The following is a 19,726-nucleotide window of genomic DNA, read 5'->3' on the forward strand; positions in this document are numbered from 1 at the left end:
TATGTGGCATTCATGACCTGCCCTCCTTGGTGCATCAGTGATTCTCAAACCTAATTGCCCTTAATTCTTAGGTGTCTTTGCTCCAACCTTGGACATCTTACTCCACATTTGTGCTTACTGCCTGAGTGCCTGAGCAGAGGCAGCTCCCAGTCTCTTGGAGGAAACGCGGTCCTGCCTTCAGGGAGCTCCCACTCTGATAGGCAAGGCATGGTTGCTAACTTCAGGGAGGCTCAAGGATGAGTGGGGGAAACAGAGCCCTTGCTCTCCAGTAAACCCCAAACTGATGGGGCAGACAGAGCCCTACCCTAAGGGAGCCTATAGTCTCACAGGGGAAACATTTCTGTCCCTGGTTTTCCAGTGTCTGAGGGGAAAAGGACTCAGAAGGAAAACCTAGAAACATAAATGATGGAAAGTAAAACTAACCCTTATTGCGTGTTTATTGTGAGCCAGCTACTACAGGTTTAATCTTCTCCAGTCTTCGCCCTAACCTCATAGACCATCGGGGAAACCAAAGCATCGTGGTCAGTTATGCAGCTAGAACGTGGCAGAACCAGGAATCACAGCCAGGTCTGTGCGTGCCCGCATCCTGCTTCTGTAGAACACTGCCTGTGATGGGGGGGCAGAGGCCTTACCTTTGTTCCCATCATCCTTTTGGCAGGGGGCTGCTCCTTCCTGTCTACAAATCACCATTCTCAAAATATTGAAAAGTGACCACGTTTAGGACAATCTCAGTGGTTGATAACATCTCACTGTCCCAGCAGCAGGCGGGACTGCCAACAGTCTCTTTATTTAGTTAGTTATTAAAGATTTTGTTTATTTATTTTTTTAAGTAAACTTTCCACCCAATGTGGGGCTCGAACTTATGACCACAAGATCAAGAGTCACGTGCTCTACCAACGGAGCCAGTGAGGCATCCCCAACACTGTGTCTTTAAAACAAGGAGAACGGGCGCCTGGGTGGCTCAGTCGGTTAAACGTCTGCCTTTGGCTCAGGTCATGATCTCGGGGTCCTGGGATCGAGCCCCATGTCGGGCTCCCTGCTCAGTAGGGAGCCTGCGTCTCCCTCTCCCTCTGCCTGCCACTCCCCCTGCTTGTGTTCTCTCTCTCAAATAAAAGAATGAAATCTTTCAAAGAAAAAAAAACAAAACAAAACAAGGAGGACTCACAGCAGAACTCCTGTCCAGCAAGTTCCGTCGCCTGTGAGCTTTGCCCACTACAGAGGCTCCTGTGGTCAAGGACTTTTTGGGGCCTGAGCAAGAGATGAAGGTTCAGAGCACCAACACCCCACCCCCTGTGAGCCCCGAGCCAGGCCAGTCCCTGGATGAAGGCACGGCTCAGGACCTCTGGAGAGAATAATGACTGAGGAGCATGATAGGAAGGCCTGTGGTAGTGGAAAATGCAAGAGAAGTGCTGAATGTGCTCCCTGAGCCCACTGTCTGTACTGTGGCACCCAGGCTGGCCTGGATCAGCAGCCTGGCCTTCCCGTCACCGAGCCAGAGCCCTGGGAGGCCTCAGGGCTCCTGGCACAGATCCCAAAGCTCTCTGTGGCTTCTCTGTCCCAGGAAAGGGGCTCTGCGGAGAGGGGAGATAGAAACGCTGCCACGCGGCAACAGAGATCCAGATTGTCGGGATCTTGGTTTCTTTCCATGGGAACAGTGACTTGGGCCCTGAAGGAATGGGAGACAGGGTTTCATTAAATCCCTGCCTCTCGGGGCCTGCTAGGGGGTAAGGAACCCCGGGCCCAGGGCCAACCCCAGCTCCTCCTCTGCCTCACTCTGCGGCGTGTCATTCCCCTTGGCACCCCAAACCACCCCAGATGCAGGGTCACTGGGCTCCTGCCTGTGGATCCCTGGCCCAGGAGAGCCGCCAGCCTGAGTGGTTCGGGCGGTGGGGGGGGGGGCGCTCTGCCCATCTGCAACAGGGCAAGCTGTTCTGGCCTTGCAGGAAGGCTGTGCTGATGGTGGAGGAAAGCTGGTCCTGGCTAAGAGCCTCATAACTAAAAGGGGAGAAGATCCCAGAATAAGAACCCTGGAAAATCTCTGACCTTTTCCTCTTGCCAACTAAGAGCCTCCTTGGCTGCTCCATATACTTAATGAGTTTTACATCCTGAAACACAAAGCCTAAAAGGGAGAAAGTAAGAATATTGTTTTTTGGTGGGGAGGTGGTATCGGTAGCAGGTGGAACCACAATCAAGAATAAGAGACTTCTGGGGCGCCTGGGTGGCTCAGTTGTTAAGCATCTGACTTCGGCTCAGGTCATGATCCCAGGGTCCTGGGATCGAGCCCCACATCGGGTTCCCTGCTTGGCAGGAAGCCTGCTTCTCCCTCTCCCGCTCCCCCTGCTTATGTTCCTCTCTCACTGTGTCTCTCTCTGTCAAATAAATAAATAAAATCTTTAAGAAAAAAAAAGAATAAGAGACTTTTTGGTGCCACCCAGGAAACTGGAAGCAAACCTGGCACCCAGGGAGACAAACACAGCTTGCTCCCCTCTGCTGCTGACCCCCCTGGCTAACCCATCCTTCCAGGCCATCCTGCAAGGGCAGGCCTCCCCCCACCACCAGCACCAGAGCCTGCCCTCCCCAGACTCTCCCCAGTCTGGAGAAGAGGGGATATGCGCAGGGCCTGCTTCCCCAGCCCAAAAGATGCACAGCTGCCCACGGTGGGCACAGGGGAGGGCGTGGGGATCCGGCTGGCTTCTGGTGGGCAACTCCGCCCTCTGGTGGTAGCTGTAGGAAAATGCAAGGGCATGCAGACAAAGGGTGAGCCAGATCCGTTTCTCCCTTTCCCAGAATCCCTCTATGCAGCCTCTATTAAGCACCTATTGGTGGATGGCACTGGGCCCTGCGCAAAGAGAAGTGGGCAGACACCACCCTGTTCTCGAGGGCTTCTAAACGAGACCCACACAAGAGAGAGGCAAGCAGTCCTTCCACAGCTCTGGCCTAACAGGCCTTCCTCTCTGTGATGACTCCTACAGAGGCAAACCTGCTCCTCTGCCCACATGTGAGACCCCTGGGCCATCATCTGGGCCACAGAATGCTTCTCACCTCCTTCAAAACTCTGCTCCCAGTTCTCGTTGTCTGGGAAGCCAACTCTGCCTAGGGGTTCTCAGCCTCCCCCATCCCACACTGAGGCTCCAAGGCAGCGGCTCTTGGAAGAGTCACCGCTTGATGGTTCACGTTGCCGTGCCAACCTCTACAGTCAGATCTCCAACTGCACTGGGAGCTTCCCAAGGGCAGGAGACAGTGGATAAAAGGCAACATTTACTGGGAACCAATGTCATGCAGACACCTTATGATCACCACCTCACTGAAGCCTCCCAGCAGACCTGAGCTGGCAGAACCAAAAATAGCCCCAATTACAGAGAGGAAACTCAGGCTCAGAAGGTCACAAGGCTTCACCGAGAGCTACCATTTGTGAAACAAGAGCCGCTTCCCATGCTTGGCACCATGCTGGCTGTGTTACGTGGCTCATCTCATTCGGTTCTCATACTGGCCCCACGAGCTAGGTTCAATGATCCCCATTTCACAGACGAAGGCATTGAAGGAATACATAGTTTACACAAAGTCATGCAACTAAAACGTGGCAGAAGGACAAGAATCCTTATTCTTATCCCTGTTTTTTGGACAGCCAGGCCTCCTCCTCCTTCCTGCCCCTCCAAGCCCCTCACACAGAGCTCCACACCCACCCCGGACACTGCCCAGCACACAGACAGCTTTCTTTCCAAGGCCCCGGAGGAACCCTCTCATCTGACTCCAACAAACCCCAGACTCGACACATAGATGCAGCCGCCTGCTTCTCTTCATTCCCTCCCCTTCTATTGAAACAAAAACCCTGCTTGACATTTCTCAGTATTATTACAGTAAAGGGACTGGATTCCAGCCAGCTATGCCTGGACTTTCGTTATTTATTCTTTCCAGTCTGAATGGCATGGGCAAGGTGGCTCTCAGTATACCCACCTGAGAACTAGGAAGATCAAGAACTATCCCCTTTGATTACCAGCAGAGGAAGGTGCCAACGTGGAGGCTGTAGCGGAGTGGGCTGGAGGCAGTGGGGTGATTTCTGACTTCAGTTCTCCCTCGGGCTGATCCAGGGGGACCTCTGGGACCACAGTCAGCTTTGCAAGTGATCTCCACATGGAGAGTTAATAAAATCAAGGCCTACTGGGGGCCCCTTAAGTCACTGCACATGATTGGACACACGAGCATCAGGACGTGTCTGACTGCTGTCCCATGGGCTGGACTGAGAGACACTGGACAAGCACATACCCCAACTTTTGTCTTTTTTCCCCAAACTACGAAGCACTGTGTCACAAAAAGGGGAGCACAGCAGCCGAAATTTGCCCAGATTCCTCAGAAGGCGCCAGGATCCTGTGTTGAGGACTAATCCCATCCACCCTGGATGAATGATTGGGGTTTAAATGCAGAGTTTCAACATCACTATTGGTGGCATGGGAATGCAAAACAATCTCAACTTGACACCGAAGCAGAATTCTCTGGAGCTTCCTAACAGAAATGACAGCCTATTTTTATCTCAGGCCCCTCCAGCCATGAGGGGGTGCCCTGTGGTCTGGCAGCATCATGCAGGGCTGGGGAACCAAGAGTCAGGGCTCCTGGGTCCCTGGCTGACTCACCATTGTCCCTGGCCCAGGGGGGCCAGGGACAATGGTGAGTCAACTGCTGGTCTGAGCTTTTGCCTGTGATATATGCCACTGCGAGACCTCAACAGAATTAAGCCTGTTTCTATAGGGGAAGATTAATGACTTTCTAGGGCTCTTCAAGGAGATGGCACTTGAGAACCGAACGTTTTCAACGCAGGGGATGGGAGGGCAACAGTGCTCTCTGCTGGCCAAAAAGGGGTAATTCCCCAGAAAGCGGGCCCCAGGGACTGGCCCAGTCTCCATGGAGGGGATGAGGGCAGCTCCTCAGACCCCTGCTGCAGGCTGGGGTTGGACAAAGGATGGGGCTAGGAGAGCAGAGGTGAGGAGTGGGGTATTTCTCATCCCTGCCTTAAATGCCTTTGCACCCAGTGGCACTCACTTCTGCCTTTCCTGCCCCGTCCAGCAGTTACAATTCCCTTCTCTGTCCTCCCACAGCCCGGAGCTGCCTCTGGTGCAATCGTTGGCTTATTTACCAGACCCGTTTTTGTAGGTGAGGCTTCCACGGATTGTCCGAGCCCCTAGCTCAGCCCCAAAGTTGGGCAAATGCTCAGTGAATGAATGAACGGACAAGTGAATGAATGAATGTGGCACTTTCAATTCTCTCTCTCAACCCAAGTCTCCCAGACCCAATCCCTCCTGGGCCTTCCTCACTGGCTGTTCTCACGGGGTTCTCGAACGGCGGACGCCAGGCAGAGCCATCTACCTGCCAGCCCCAAAAGCTGACACTGAAGCCACCACCGACCCCCCATTAGCTTCCTCCGCAGTGCCTTTCCTCCGGCACCCGGGAACCCATCTGGCTCCAGAATCCCCACCTAACCTCTCCCTTTCCTGGCCTCTCTTTCGGAAACACCTTTTTCCTGCCTCATCAGGCTGCTGTGTTTCCTGCATGGGAAGACATGATTGGAGAATACTATTTATAGCAGGCCCACCTTCCAGGCCTGGCTGAGGTGACGGCTGTCCTGGCCCAGGGGGGGGCAGAGAGAAGATGCTTGGGACTTTCCAAGGTCCAGCCACCAGGGGAAGGAAGCTGGGTACCCAAATGACGGCCAGGACCTAGAGGAAGCCTCTGCCGATACTCAGGCTGATTCCCCCTCCTGACTTCCCCATAGCTGTTAATGATCTCCCAGCTCCCCCGGATCCCCAGACTTGAAACTCAGAGGCAAAGAGTTGCAGAATTTAGATGTGGACAACTTAAGAGACCAAATGTGATGAGGAAACCGAGACTCAGAAAGGGAAAGAGGTTTGAATGAGGGCACACAAGAAGCGAAAAGCAGGTCCCCTGGCTAAAATGCCTCGTGCATCCCAGTGACAAAGGACTTCACACGCATTGCCTCATTCAATGTCATCAGGCAGGTGGTACATTACGGATTGAACTGTGTCACCAAAAAGAAGGTTGAAGTGCTAACCATCAGGATCTCAGAATATGACCTTATTTGGAGATAGGGTTGCTACAGATGTAATTAGTTAGGATGAGGTCATTTTCGAGTAGGGCTGGCCTTCTAAGAGGGGATTTGGATGCAGACACACACAATGGGCAGATGATGGGAAGACCACAGGGAGGAGATGGCCACATCACCATGAAGGCAGAGACATGGGGTGATGCATCTTTCAGCCACAGAATGCCAAGGATTGTCGGCAAACACCAGAAGCTAGAGGAGGCAAGGGAGGATGCTCCAGAGAGATGTCCTGGCCGACACCTTGGTTTTAGACTTCTAGCTTCCAGAACTGAGACAATACATTTCTGTTGTTTAAAGCCACCCAGTTTGTAGAAACTTTGTTACGACAGTTCTAGCAAATGGATACACGGCTTTATACCTATTTGACAGATGAGCCACAGGAGCCCAAATTCAGGCCCTCTGACTCTCAGTCCAGAGCTCTTCCAAAGAGGCTGCACGCTTTTTTGATTCTCCTCTCTCTTGCGTCCTTTCCATGGCCAACTCCTGAAGTCCTGTTGGGTTTTCCTTTGTGAAAAATCCACCCACTCTCCCGTTTCTTTGTGCAGGGCTGCCCTCGCTCAGGCCCTCCATGTCAGGAATGGGACAGCAGATCTGCTGGCCCAATTCCCCTTCTTGCAATCCACTAGTTCACTTCACACCTCTTTCTGGAAAGCCCACTGTGTGACAGGGTCTGTGCTAGGTGCCGAGGTCCTCTCATTGAACAAAGCAGACTTGGACCGTCCTCCTGTTAAAACACTGCTTCAGGGGCACCTGGGTGGCTCAGTTGTTAAGCGTCTGTCTTCGGCTCAGGTCATGATCCCAGGGTCCTGGGATCGAGCCCCGCATCGGGCTCCCTGCTCAGCGGGAAGCCTGCTTCTCCCTCTCCCACTCCCTCTGCTTGAGTTTCCTCTCTCGCTGTGTCTCTCTCTGTCAAATAAATAAATAAAAAATCTTAAAAAAAAAACAAGACAAAACAACAAAAAACCTGCTTCATCATGTCACCTCCCTGCTCTGGGCCTTGGGTGTCTTCCCACCACCTCTAGGCTAACATCCTCCATCCCCTATCAAGATGCGCCAGCCAGGTCCATTCAGGTCAGAGAACAACCTTCTGTCTTACAGGGAAACCAGTCGCCTCTCAACTAGTGATCTGAACTTCTAGCTCTAGGAGGTAAGGATGGCTTCCAGACCATGAAGAAAAGAAAAGGTCCTGTGGCCTTTTACAGGAAGCCACCAAAATGGTAAGTGTTCTGGGGAAAGAGGTGACACAGCAGACTTCAAACACTTTCCGCTCGTCTTCACTTTCAAACCCCTGGCCGGTACCCCACAGATGCTCAGTGGATGGGACTCCTAGAGCAATGGAAGCCCATAAATTGTGGTGTGTTCTTATATCAGAAGTTAAAAGGAAAAGACTACATCATTCAACACAGGTGAATCTCAAAAATATTATATTGAGCCAAAGATGCCAGACACAAAATATATCAGACCCTAGGATTCCATTTACATGATGGTCAAGAACAGGCACCACTCATCTATGGTTAACAGAAATCAGCACAGTGACACCGTGGTGGGGGGCAGGGAGGTGTACTGAGGGGTTAAAGACTGAAGATGGGAATGCTCTGTATCTGGACTGGGGTGGGGGTTACGAAGGTGTATTCACCTGTCAAAAAAGCATCAAACTGGACACTTAAGATTTGTGCATTTCACGGTTTGTAAAGTGTATCTCAATTTAGAAGAGAATAGAATGAAATAGAAGAGTAAGGGGCTTGCTCTCTCTCAGCTGGAGGGAAAGGTGCCCCCCAGGGCACACAGTGGGGGACAGGGGTGTTACTGAAGGTGAGGAGCCATTTGCTTTTGCTCATCTCTCTAGACCTGGAATCTTGCTCAGGCTCTTGCTCAGTCCACCGCCTGGGTTCAGACAGCAGCGCAGGTCTCTCTACATAAAGAGACGGAAGCAAATACAGTGGGCACCTCAGCCCATTGGCTGCTGAGCACAGGCTTTTCTGGCTTCTAAGTCAGGCCCGCTGCCTCAAAGGCACCCAGGCTGAGCCCTCCCTGGTGTCCTACTGCCATGCAGATGGCCCCAGCCTGCATCCTGGCCCACAAAGGCTTGAGTTCATCATTTCCAATCTCCCACCTTCCCATATACTTCGCCTCAGCCACATCTGCGACCTCTCCTCCCGAAGCCAGTGCTATTTATAATGCCCTGGAAATGTAGCCTGGGCCAGATAATAGGCGGGCTTTGCCAAACAAAACCCCAAGCCACTCCACTCCCCCACACCCTCCAGAGGCCTGCAGTCTGGAGCCCAGTGGGGCCCAGAGGGACCATACGTCTTAGAGCCGGCACCACTCCCACCCGGTCTGTCTGACCCTCAGACAGGGAAACATTTCCCCCTGTCTGGTATATAAACACCCCTTGGGGGATAAATCCACCCAGAAGCAGAGTCGGCAGAGCTGGGGAGCTGAATGTTTGCTGCATCCTTGGTTTTGCTCAGTCATGTTGTCTGGCCTGCATTTACCCTCCCAGGACCAAGTACAGAGAGCCACGGGGCATCCAGATCTAGGGTGGTGATAATGGCTAACATCAGCTTTATGCCAGATGGTTTGTAACACCCTCCAGGATGACCCTCACAACTCTGTGGGGTAGGTATGACTGTCCCCATTGCACACATGAAGAAATTGAAGCTCAGGGAGGCTGCAGGTCAGGCCGACTCCAAAGACTGCATTTTCTACCATGCATTCATGCAGAGGCCCCATGTCAGGGAGAAGCCAACGAAGCAAGGAGGTGGCCTCTAAGCCAGCCAGGGAAATTCAGGACCAAGGGCACTTACATTCATTCCTGCCTGTCCCTCAGCTTAAGGACAAATTTCTCTCTTATCCTGGGACTAATCAATGAGCAAATATTTCCTGAGCCCCTACTATGTGCCAGGACCCACCTAGGCTATTGCCAGCTGAGCATGACCTTACAGGCTTGTCTCTGCCCTGGGTAGACTCTCCCAGACCGTATCAGCACACCAACCCCCACCCCCTCCCCCGACATCTGCCCCAGCCCTGCCATCCCAAACACAGAGGCCTTTGTCTGAGAGTGTCACAGTCTCTGTGGCCAGCTCACAACGGCCCTTCCCACCTACTTCCCACAGCCACCCCAACCCTGTGGTCACTTTCTGAACCTCCCTAGTGGCCTCTGATTTCTTGCTGGCCACAGCCAACAAGAGGAAGTGGGGAGATGACTCAGAGGTGTGATGTGGCCGTAACAGATGTGTCTTTGTGATGATATTCCCTAAGGAGGTGGGTAATGAGTGACAGAAAAATCTGGATATCACAGGAGGTGTGTGAACAGGGAAAGGTCAGGTTATTAGATCCAGACCAGCTAAAAAGCAAAAGTCTTAATGGATTGCCAGCCTAGTGCAGCTCTAAATTCATGCACAATAGTTATGTTCAACTCTGAGGAGAAAATGAGGAACAGAACTCAAAATAGAATACTTTTACATTGTTCCTTTGACTGGGTAAAATTAGCAGAAGTGATAAAACTGGTGATGTACTTTTCAGTAGCTTTCACTGAAAGACAAATCCTAAGCACTTGTCAAAATAAATGCAGTAACACAATTAATTAAAAAAAAAAAACTTCAACGTGGGGCATCTGGGTGGCTCAGTCGGTTAAGCATCTGCCTTCGCTCAGGTCACGATCCCAAAGTCCTAGGATCAGAGCCCCTCATTTCCCTGCTGGGGGGGGGGATCCTGCTTCTCCCTCTCCCTCCGCCCCTCCCCCCTGCTCACGCGCGCTCTCTCTCTCTCTCTCAAATAAATAAAATCTTTAAAACAAACAAAAAACCTCAATGTGATTTCTGTATTTGTGTAACAGATATGACGACCGTGGGCGCTTAAAGACACTGCCCACTCCTCTATATATGGCCGTGGGAGTATTGGAAAGGACAAAGGTCAGGAGTCAGGGTTCCCCACCTGATTCCCTGAAGCTATGCGGCCTTGGGCAAGTTCCCTAGCTTTGCTGAGTCCTGTTTTCCCCATGTGTATAAAGAGGAATACGTATCTGACCACCTCATAGGGTTGCCGTGAAAAGGAAATGAGATGTTGGCTATGAAATCGGTCAGGGAAAGTTGTCCCCTGAGCTCGAGGAATCTCTACAGTGAAGGCCTGAGAAGGAGCCACGACAGGAGGATGAAATTTGGGTCTTGTGACTTCCCGAGAGCTCTGCTACACTCAGGCTCGGGCCACGAACATCCCCAAGTGGTGCGGACCTCAGATACTCACCCACAGATCCCTCAGGGGCCCGATCTACACTCCCCGCCCACCCCACCTGGGCCTAGGACAAAAGACCTGGGACTGAGCAGCTTTTCAGAGGCCTATGGAAGAAAATGTCATGGGCTCCAAAATACAAAAAATAAAACTGCAAAACTGAAATGAATCACGGTTTAATGAAACACCTGTAAAATGAAACATCATGTCACCTGCATCGATATTTAAATGTGCTTTTCATAAAAATTCATCATATTTGAAAATAACTTGTAGGTGACATTTTTCTCACTTCACAGTAATTTCTGCCTATGTTCAGGGTAACCCAGAAGTCGCCAATTTTAAATTATTAAGAAATTAGTCACCAATGTCCAAATACCTTGAAAAGCAAAATTATAAAAAAATCTTTGGATTGTGTTTACAACAAAAGTATTAATACTTCCTGTGGGATGTGGGGTGTGAGGTGGGGGTGCATCCTCCTGGGGATGCCGTGTCCTGGGGCTCTCTCCAGGTAAGAATGCCCAGTGTGGGGTGGGGGGCACCTGGGTGGCTCATTTGGTGAAGCATCTGCCTTCAGCTCAGGTCATGATACCGGGGTCCGGGGATGGAGTCTCGTATAGGGCTCCCCACTCAGCCGGGAGTCTGCTCCCTCTGACCCTCCCCACTCTCGTGCACGCTCTCTCTCGCTCTCAAATAAATAAATAAAACCTTAAAAAAAAAAAAAGAAAGCAAATATGCCTAAAGGGCACCAAAGTCTTAGGATGGCCCTCTGGGTTTCGGCTTAGCATTTCAGAGAAGCTTCTGCAGCGCCGGGCCTGTCAACCTGTCCCTTCTTTGTATTTAGAAGCCAGGATGTCTGAATTCAAAGCCTGCCTTTCTCCATACGGTTAGAGGTGGTCACCGTCAAACTGGACAAAAGACCTTAGGATAACAAGCTGCAGCTTCCTGCCCCACCCTGTTGCCCAAATAGTGTTCTGTTACTAGTTCTCGTGGTGGTTTTACCCTCTAGATCATACACTCATAACCTGATTCCCTGTTTTGCCACTGATAGACAATATCAACCATTACAACAGTTGAAACAAACCAACAACAATACAACCAAAACAATAGTTGAAAATGATGGGTAACTTACACTAAACCCATCTGTCTGTCTCCTTTTCTTCCTTCCAAAATTTGATTTTAGTTCTTTTGATTATTTTGCACCTTTATTCTCAAAATTTGGTTTCTTACAGGGGATTATTTTCTATTTTTTTTAAAGATTGTATTTAATTATTTGTCAGAGAAAGAGAGAGAGAGAGAGAGCGCGCACAAGCAGGGGGAGTGGCAGGCAGAGGGAGAAGCAGGCTCCCTGCTGAGCAAGGAGTCCGATGTGGGACTCAATCCCAGAACCCTGGGATCATGACCTGAGCTGAAGGCAGATGCTTAACCAACTGAGCCACCCAGGTGTCCCTCTTGTGGGTTTTTTAAATTTTTTAAAAAATTTTTATTTGTTTTAATTTTTTTTAAGATTTTATTTATTTATTTGAGAGAAAGAGAACATGAACCAGGGGTAGGGACAGAGGGAGAGGGAGAAGCAAGCTCCCCACTGAGCAGGGGGGCTAGAACCCAGGACCCCAGGGTCATGACCTGAGCCTAAGGCAGACGCTTAACCGCTTAACCGACTGAGCCTCCCAGGAGCCCCTAAATTTTATTTTTTTAAGTAATCTCTATACCCAACGAGGGGCTTGAACTTACGACCCCAAGATCAAGAGTCTTGTGCTCTACTGACTGAGCCAGCCAGGTGCTCTTGGTTGCTTGTTTTCCAACACTTTGACAGCCTCTCTCCAATTCCCTCGGCATAAGATGAGAGTACTGGAGGACCCCCCGCCCTGCACCTCTCACCTTCAATCAGACATGCTTTTATTCTGAATTGCCATTTAGAGTCTGCCCAGCAACTACAACCAACTATATGGAGCTTCCTCCGAGATTACCAATAAATGTCATTTATGTTATCTTGACGATGTAAATATTGTTTATGACCAGCCTCAGAGGACTCGATCTCGCTTTCCTCATCTGTAAAATGGGGGCAGCAGAGCACCTCCTAACACCTCCTAACACTTAACAAGAGGATAAGAAATGTGAAGGACAGAAGACTTTCAGTAAATAAAAGATCTTCTTTTTCTATAATTATTTCCTGGCACCGCTTGGAGTGGTAATAATGGCTCATGCTATTTGGGCAACTGAGAAGACCTTCTGAACCTCGATTTCTTTACCAGCAAGATGGGGAGGATATTAGTACCTATCTCACTCAGTGGTTATAAAGATTAACTGAGGGGCACCTGGGTGGCTCAGTTGGTTAAGTGTCTGCCTTCGGCTCAGGTCATGGTCCCAGGGTCCTGGGATCAAGCCCCTGGAGCCCCATGTCAGACTCCTTGCTCAGCGGGGAGCCTGCTTCTTCCTCTGCCTGCTGTTCCCCCTGCTTGTTCTCCGACCCCCCCCCCCGCCAAATAAATAAAATCTTTTTAAAAAAATAAAGATTAATTGAAATCGAAGTGCTTTGTATTCAGTGCGTCACTATCCCAATTTAAGGAATCATGACTTCATTTCCTTCTTTCTGGGAGAGAAAACTGCAGTTCAGGCCTCCACACAGCAGGCTGTGGTTGGGAAAAATGCACAGCGCTCTCTAAAGGCCATTTGGGGAACAACTGGAAAATATGAATATGGCCCATAGATTAAATACTTCTGCTAAATCCAGCATCACTGGCTGTGATTATGGTACTGTGGTTACGCAGGAGAATGCCCCGTCCTGAGGAAATACATGCTGAAGTATTTAGAGCTTAAGTGTCATGATGTCGGCAAATTATTTTCAAATGGCTCAGGAGAGAGAGACAAAGACAGAGAGCACAGTGCAGCAAAATGTTAACAGTCAAGGTCACCTGGGTGGCTTAGTCAAGCATCTGACTTTGGCTCAAAGTCATGATCTTGGGGTCCTGGGATTGAGTCCTGCATCTGCGTCGGGCTCCCCCACTCAGCAGGCGTCTGCTTCTCCTTCTTCCTCTGCCCCTCCCCCCACTCATGAGCGCGCGCGCCCGCGCGCGCGCACTCTCTCTCTCTCTCTCAAATAAATTCTTTAAAAAAAAGTGTTTGGGGGCGCCTGGGTGGCTCAGTTGGTTAAGCGACTGCCTTCGGCTCAGGTCATGATCCTGGAGTGCCGGGATCGAGTCCCACATCGGGCTCCCTGCTCAGCGGGGAGTCTGCTTCTCCCTCTGACCCTCTTCCCTCTTGTGCTTTCTATCTCTCATTCTCTCTCTCTCTCAAATAAATAAAATCTTTAAAAAAATAAAAATAAAAAAGTGTTTGGGGCGCCTGGGTGGCGCAGTCGTTGGGCGTCTGCCTTCGGCTCGGGTCATGATCCCAGGGTCCTGGGATGGAGCCCCGCATCGGGCTCCCTGCTCCGCGGGAAGCCTGCTTCTCCCTCTCCCACTCTCCCTGCTTGTGCGCTCTCTCTCTGTCAAACAAATAAATAAAATCTTTTTTTTTTTAAAGAAGACAGAGAGAGAGAGAGACAGCGAGAGAGGGAACACAAGCAGAGGGAGTGGGAGAGGGAGAAGCAGGCTTCCTGCTGAGCAGGGAGCCAGATGCGGGGCTCGATCCCAGGACCTTGGGATCATGACCTGAGCCAAAGGCAGACGCTTAACGACTGAGCCACCCAGGTGCCCCAATAAATAAAATCTTTTTAAAAAATGTTAACAATCAGTGAATCCAGATATTAATGGTACTAATCTTTCACTTTCTCTACTGGTTTGACATTTTTCAGAATAAAACCTTGTGTGGGGGGGGCACTCTCAGTGTTGGAAAGCACCCTAAGTGTCAAGCAGCCCTTTTCCCCACTCTGCGGATTAGGTGTAGGCCTGAACACTGCAGCTCCCACAGTCCTTCCCAGTGAGGTGGGGTCAGCTTTGCTGACATCTTAAAGCCCTTATAAAGCTGACCATGCCTAGGAGGTGATGGAGAGCTCCCAGGTTAGGGGGCTAACAGTCTGCATTCTGTGGCACAGGGATGCCCCATTTAATGGAGCCCTGCTTCTAAAGCTTTGGGGAGGGAGGGCAGAGGGACAGAATGGCCCCAGATGAGAGACCAGGCAGACAGCTGCCTGGTCTGGGTCCTGGCTGAGGCTCCTTCACCGGGTGTCTCATCAGCTGTCTCTCCTTTGTTAAAAGGAAAGCAGAGAGAGAACAGTTGGTATCTTAGCACTACCCAGAACCCAGATACTCCATCCAGTCAACTCAATTATCTGCACCAATGAACTGGGAAAAGAGGCACTGGGAATTGACTTTATATTCTATGCTATCCTTGCCATCTACCAAAAAAAAAAAAAAAAAATAGGTAACACCAAAACAAAATGAATCCGTTCAACAACAAACAATATAAAGCAAAAGATGTGGTCAGACTCTCTCATTCCTTTATGCCATCATGTTCCCATCTTTTCCCTGAGCTCGCAGGTTTGCAGGGGCAATCTACAAATTGAAAAAAAAAAAAAAGCTGCTTTGCCTAACTGATCATAGGCGATCAGCCTGTGGACAATGTGTGCCAGTAAGTATGTAACTGGAGTGCTGCATTTAATTCTGGACACGACACATTGAAATGGCAATAAACTGTAGCTTGTTTTAAGGATGATTAGTATCACAGGGAGGGCGAGGGGGCTATCTGGCAGGAACTGACTCACACACTGCATGGCCCAGGGACTGGGTTAGGGCTCGTGGTCTCACTTGACCCATACAATCACTCCCTGTTTGTATTTCCCAAACTTGTCAGATCATAGGGATCGCTGAAGGACAGGAAGGAGGTTGATATCAGGCAAGTTGGGGAACATTGTTTCGGAGTAAGGCATTTTCATTCAACTTTTCTTTCCTTTTTTTTTTTTAAGATTTTATTTATTTGACCGAGTGAGAAAGCACAAGCAGGGGGAGCAGCAGAAGGAGAGGGAGAAGAAGGCTCCCCGCTGAGCAGGGAGCCCAATGTGGGGCTTGATCCCAGGGCCCTGGGATCATGACCTGAGCCGAAGGCAGATGCTAACCATCTGAGCCACTCAGGCACCCCTCAACTTTTCTTGGGGAAGAAACTGAGTCTTTAAGATGTTCCCTGGCTGGCCTCGGGTCACACAGATAGAGATAATGATGTCACTGTGGATAATATGATTTCAATTGTTAATATTTGCTGAATATTCATCATGCGTAAGGACTTTACAAGCAAAGTCAAGATTTGGACCTTGACTCCAAGTCTGGCACATTTCATGATCTAAATTCTTGCTATTACCTCATACGTCTTCCCAGAAAATACTTGAGAGCACATCCGGTGAAGAAGATCTGCAAAAAACAGGGCAGCCGAGAGCAGAGAGGAAAAGACGGGGCAGGCACATGGTAGTCGTGTCCAAATACTGAAAGGCTATCACTGTGCAGGGCAGTTGCACTTACACCACATGCTTTATTGTGCATATCCCCTGCTTCATTTGGGGATGCATTTTGGCGAAGCCCATTCACCTTGTGGTAACTTTCTCCAATGGGCAGAAGTCACACCCATGACAGATTACTACAAAAAGAAACTCTGAGAGACCAAGCTGTCCAAATAGGGAATAAGATGATTGCAACACACCCACCGTTGCTGGGAGTTGCCCAGCAACAGAGGTGTCCAAGCTGGATGACCCCTGGTGGGGAGGTTTTGGGGGGGGGGGGTTGGTATCTGCAAAAGAAAAAAAAAAATAGGGCTACGTGACAGTTATGGTTCTAAACAAGTGTGCAAGTTTAATTCTACAGAAGTTGACATTTATTCTATTTACAAATGGATTTTAAAATCAGGGGAGGGATGTAAAGTGGGTCAGTATTATTGTCCAGATGGGGAGGGAATTGCGTCACTGGAAGCTGTGACCAGCCAAGGGTTCCAGGGAGTAAATCAGCTCAACCACTGAGTAGCTGAAACCCTCACTGTGCATCAGAGTCACTGAGGGGGCTTTAGAAAATGACAGACACCAGAGCTGCAATCCAAACCAAATGAAGGTGTATCCCTCGGGGGTGGGCCCAGGAATCAGTAGTTTTTCAAAGCAACCCAAGGAGATTCTAAGATGCAGCCAAGATGGAGAACCACTGAACTGGAGAAAAGGAGGCTCATGCAGGGCAGTTGTTGAGGGACTGTTTGTATGTCAAGAAGATTCGAATCAAAATCCCTCTAGGATGTTCCCTTTGGAAGTCAGGTGAGGTCCTTTGATCCCTCCATTAAAGCCATGAAATCCTGACTTTTTGAGCTATTACCAAGTCTTCACAGATTTATAGAGATAAAAAGTAAAACGGTTGCCAGAAGCTGGAGGATTGGGGGGGAGTAGAGAATGCAGAGTTAACTGTAACAGGCAGGCGTTTCCGCTGGGAAGGACGAGAAAGTTCTGGAGATGGAGGACAGTGACGGTTGCACAATAAGGTGAATGCACTTAATGCTACTGAACTGTACACTTAAAAGTGGTTAAAATGGTCAATTTTATGTTACATATATTTTACCACAATAAAAAAAATTGTTTAACATTTCAAGTACAGTGACTATAAGAAAAATATAATGGGGGCGCCTGGGTGGCTCAGTCGTTGGGCGTCTGCCTTCGGCTCAGGTCATGATTCCAGGGTCCTGGGATCGAGCCCCGCATTGGGCTCCCTCTCCTACTCCCCCTGCTTGTGTTCTCTCTCTCTCGCTGTGTCTCTCTCTGTTAAATAAATAAATAAAATGTTTAAAAAAAAGAAAAATATAATGAATGTGCACTGACCCACCCAACTGCACTGTTAGCACTGTGTCAAATTTTCTTCACTCTTTTTAAGAGTTAATTAATTAATTTAAGAGAGAGTTAGCAGGAGGGATAGGGAGAGAGAATCTGAAGCAGACCCCTTGCTGAGCCCGACTTGGGATCCCACGACCACGAGATCATGACCTGAGCTAAAACCAAGAGTTGGATGCTTAACTGACTGAGCCACCCAGGCTCCCCATCTTCAGTCTTTTTAAATAAAAGAAATAAAACTTTGCAAATTTAAAAAACAAAAAAAGCATTCAGAGGGATTTATCCCGGGAATGGAAGAGTAATTCAACATAAGAAAAACAATCAATGTCATGTACCAAACACATGATTATCTCAATTGGTGCAGAAAAAAGAATCTGACAAAATCCAACACCCTTTCATGATGAAAACACTTAGAAAACTGGGAATAGAAGGGAATTCCCTCAACATGATACAGGACATTTATGGAAAACCCATGGCAGGCATCACACTCAACGGTGAGACACTGAGAGCTTTTTCCTCTAAGATCAGCAACAAGACAAGGATGTCCACTCTCCCCACTCCTACTCATCATTGTATTGGAAGTTCTAGCCAGAGCATTAGGGAAGACAAAAAATTAAAAAATAATAAATAGATAGATAAAAGGTATCCAAATTGGAAATGAAGAAGTAGAATATTTATAGTTGACGTGATTCTACATATAAAAAACCCCAAAGAATCCATACACATCAAAGGCTACTAAAATGAATACACATATTTGGCAAAGTTTCAAGAGCACAAGATCAACACATAAAAATCAGCCGTGTTTCCATATACCACCACCCATGAACAATCTGAAAAAGAAATTAGGAAAACAATCCCATTCACAAAAGCTTCCAGAGCATCTAAGGATTGGCCATTAAAAGAGTTTCACAGTCCTTTGAAGTGGAAACATTTTGTTATTAACGGTGTTGGTGGAGGTAAAGGCTGCAGCACCTTTAATTTTTCACACATATTAGTGCATCTCATGTTAAAATTAAGTAGAGCAGATAGATTGATGGGGATGGTAGTGTGGACTGCACAGGCCATGTAGGGCAAGTGAAGCCACGTCCACAGGCACTTCCGAGCGGCCTGGGTCTTGGCTATCCTGCCTCCCTTCAAGTCTCTCAAGAGTCACAGGAAGCTGGGAAGCAAAGTTCCAGGCCCCTCGGAGGAAATCAGGCCTGAGTCAGCCTTCCTGGGAGGTTGAGGGAACAGATTAGGCCCAGCAAACTGTTTACTAAGGAGGGTGTTTTTTACTTGAAAACTTGGTTGGGGTTTTTTGGTTTTTTTTTTAAGTTGAAGAAGGAACTAAAAGTGCTTTTAATTATTGTTTTGTGACTAGGGGCCAGAAAGATGAAAGGTTTGCCAAGTATTGCCACATTCTTAGTTCTCCATGTTCCAGAGACTCTACGAGCTGGTGGCTGGTTCCATCACCGAGACAACTCTCCTTACCCCTTGCTTCTGTTCCTCACTCACTGACAGCTAAGGAGCATCTGCCAAGATCTATAGATGGAAGCACTGGGCAGAGAAAAAGTCTGAGTGCAAGGAGGTGATCTGCTGAACGGGATTAAGCCCTGGACAGATGGCCAGAAGACCTGGGTTCTAGACTGGCCTCTGCAGCACCCCAGCTGTGTGGCTTTGAGTCCATCCCCCTCTTGATTCTTGTCCCTAAAGGGAAGAGGGGCAGGGCAGGGGTTGGGAGGTTTTGGGTTTGACATTCTAGTTTTTCTAAAGGCCAAACCCATTAAGAATTCAAAAGAACTTTAAAAGAAAGGGGAAGTGACATTGATTGAAAAGAAAGATGGAAAGAGACAAATTTTAAAGAATGGACAAGAGGTTTTTCTACTCCAGGCCACTCTTTTCTTTTCTTTTTTTTTTAAGATTTTATTTATTTATTTGACAGAGAGAGACACAGTGAGAGAGAGGCCACAAGCTGGGGGAGTGGGAGAGGGAGAAGCAAACTCCCCGCCAAGCAGGGAGCCCAAGGCAGGGCTCAATCCCAGAACCCTGGGATCATGACCTGAGCCAAAGGCAGACGCTTAACGACTGAGCCACTCAGGCGCCTCCAGGCCACTCTTTTCTACTTGACCAAGGCTGAGCGGATGCCAGAGGCTCAGGTGGACTCAGGCGGGGAGCAGAGCTGGCAAGGGAAGAAAAAACAGCATTCCTGTTTTCAGTTTCCCCAGGCCAGGGCTCCCCAAGTAGATCTCACAAAAGGCCCAAATGCTTAAAGCTTGCCCACCTGTGGACAAATCAACCCCGTTAAGGACCATGTTTTTAGAGGGAAAAAGTGAGGTGGAGGCAATTAAACAACACCCAAAAAATGAATAAAAGGGCCTGATTTGGTTGGGAGGCCTGATTTGGATGGGTAATCCTTAGATTTCTTTCCAATTGTACTATTCGGCAAACATTTAGAAAGTGCCTACTATGAGTTGGCTATTGTGGGTGGTCAGCTGGGCTATCTGGCTAGGCGGCATTCATAGGAGATAAGGCATGTGCACAAACCCCAAAAGTCTAAAACACAAAGCAGAATGTGAAACCTGCCCCAAGGGAGTTCAGATAAATCTCTGGAGTTCAGA

General features: G+C 49.0%; 1 protein-coding gene across 5 annotated transcripts in view; it reads right to left on the reverse strand.

The window, feature by feature from the left end:
- Positions 1–19,726, reverse strand: part of NAV1 (neuron navigator 1) — a 239,136-nt gene that overhangs the window by 217,604 nt on the left and 1,806 nt on the right. The gene's annotated exons all lie outside the window — the stretch shown is intronic.

Source organism: Eumetopias jubatus, unplaced genomic scaffold (genome assembly GCF_037043125.1).
Source record: "Eumetopias jubatus isolate StellerSeaLion01/CBP00866 unplaced genomic scaffold, mEumJub1_p1.0 scaffold_12, whole genome shotgun sequence".
In the NCBI taxonomy this organism is placed as follows: domain Eukaryota; kingdom Metazoa; phylum Chordata; class Mammalia; order Carnivora; family Otariidae; genus Eumetopias; species Eumetopias jubatus.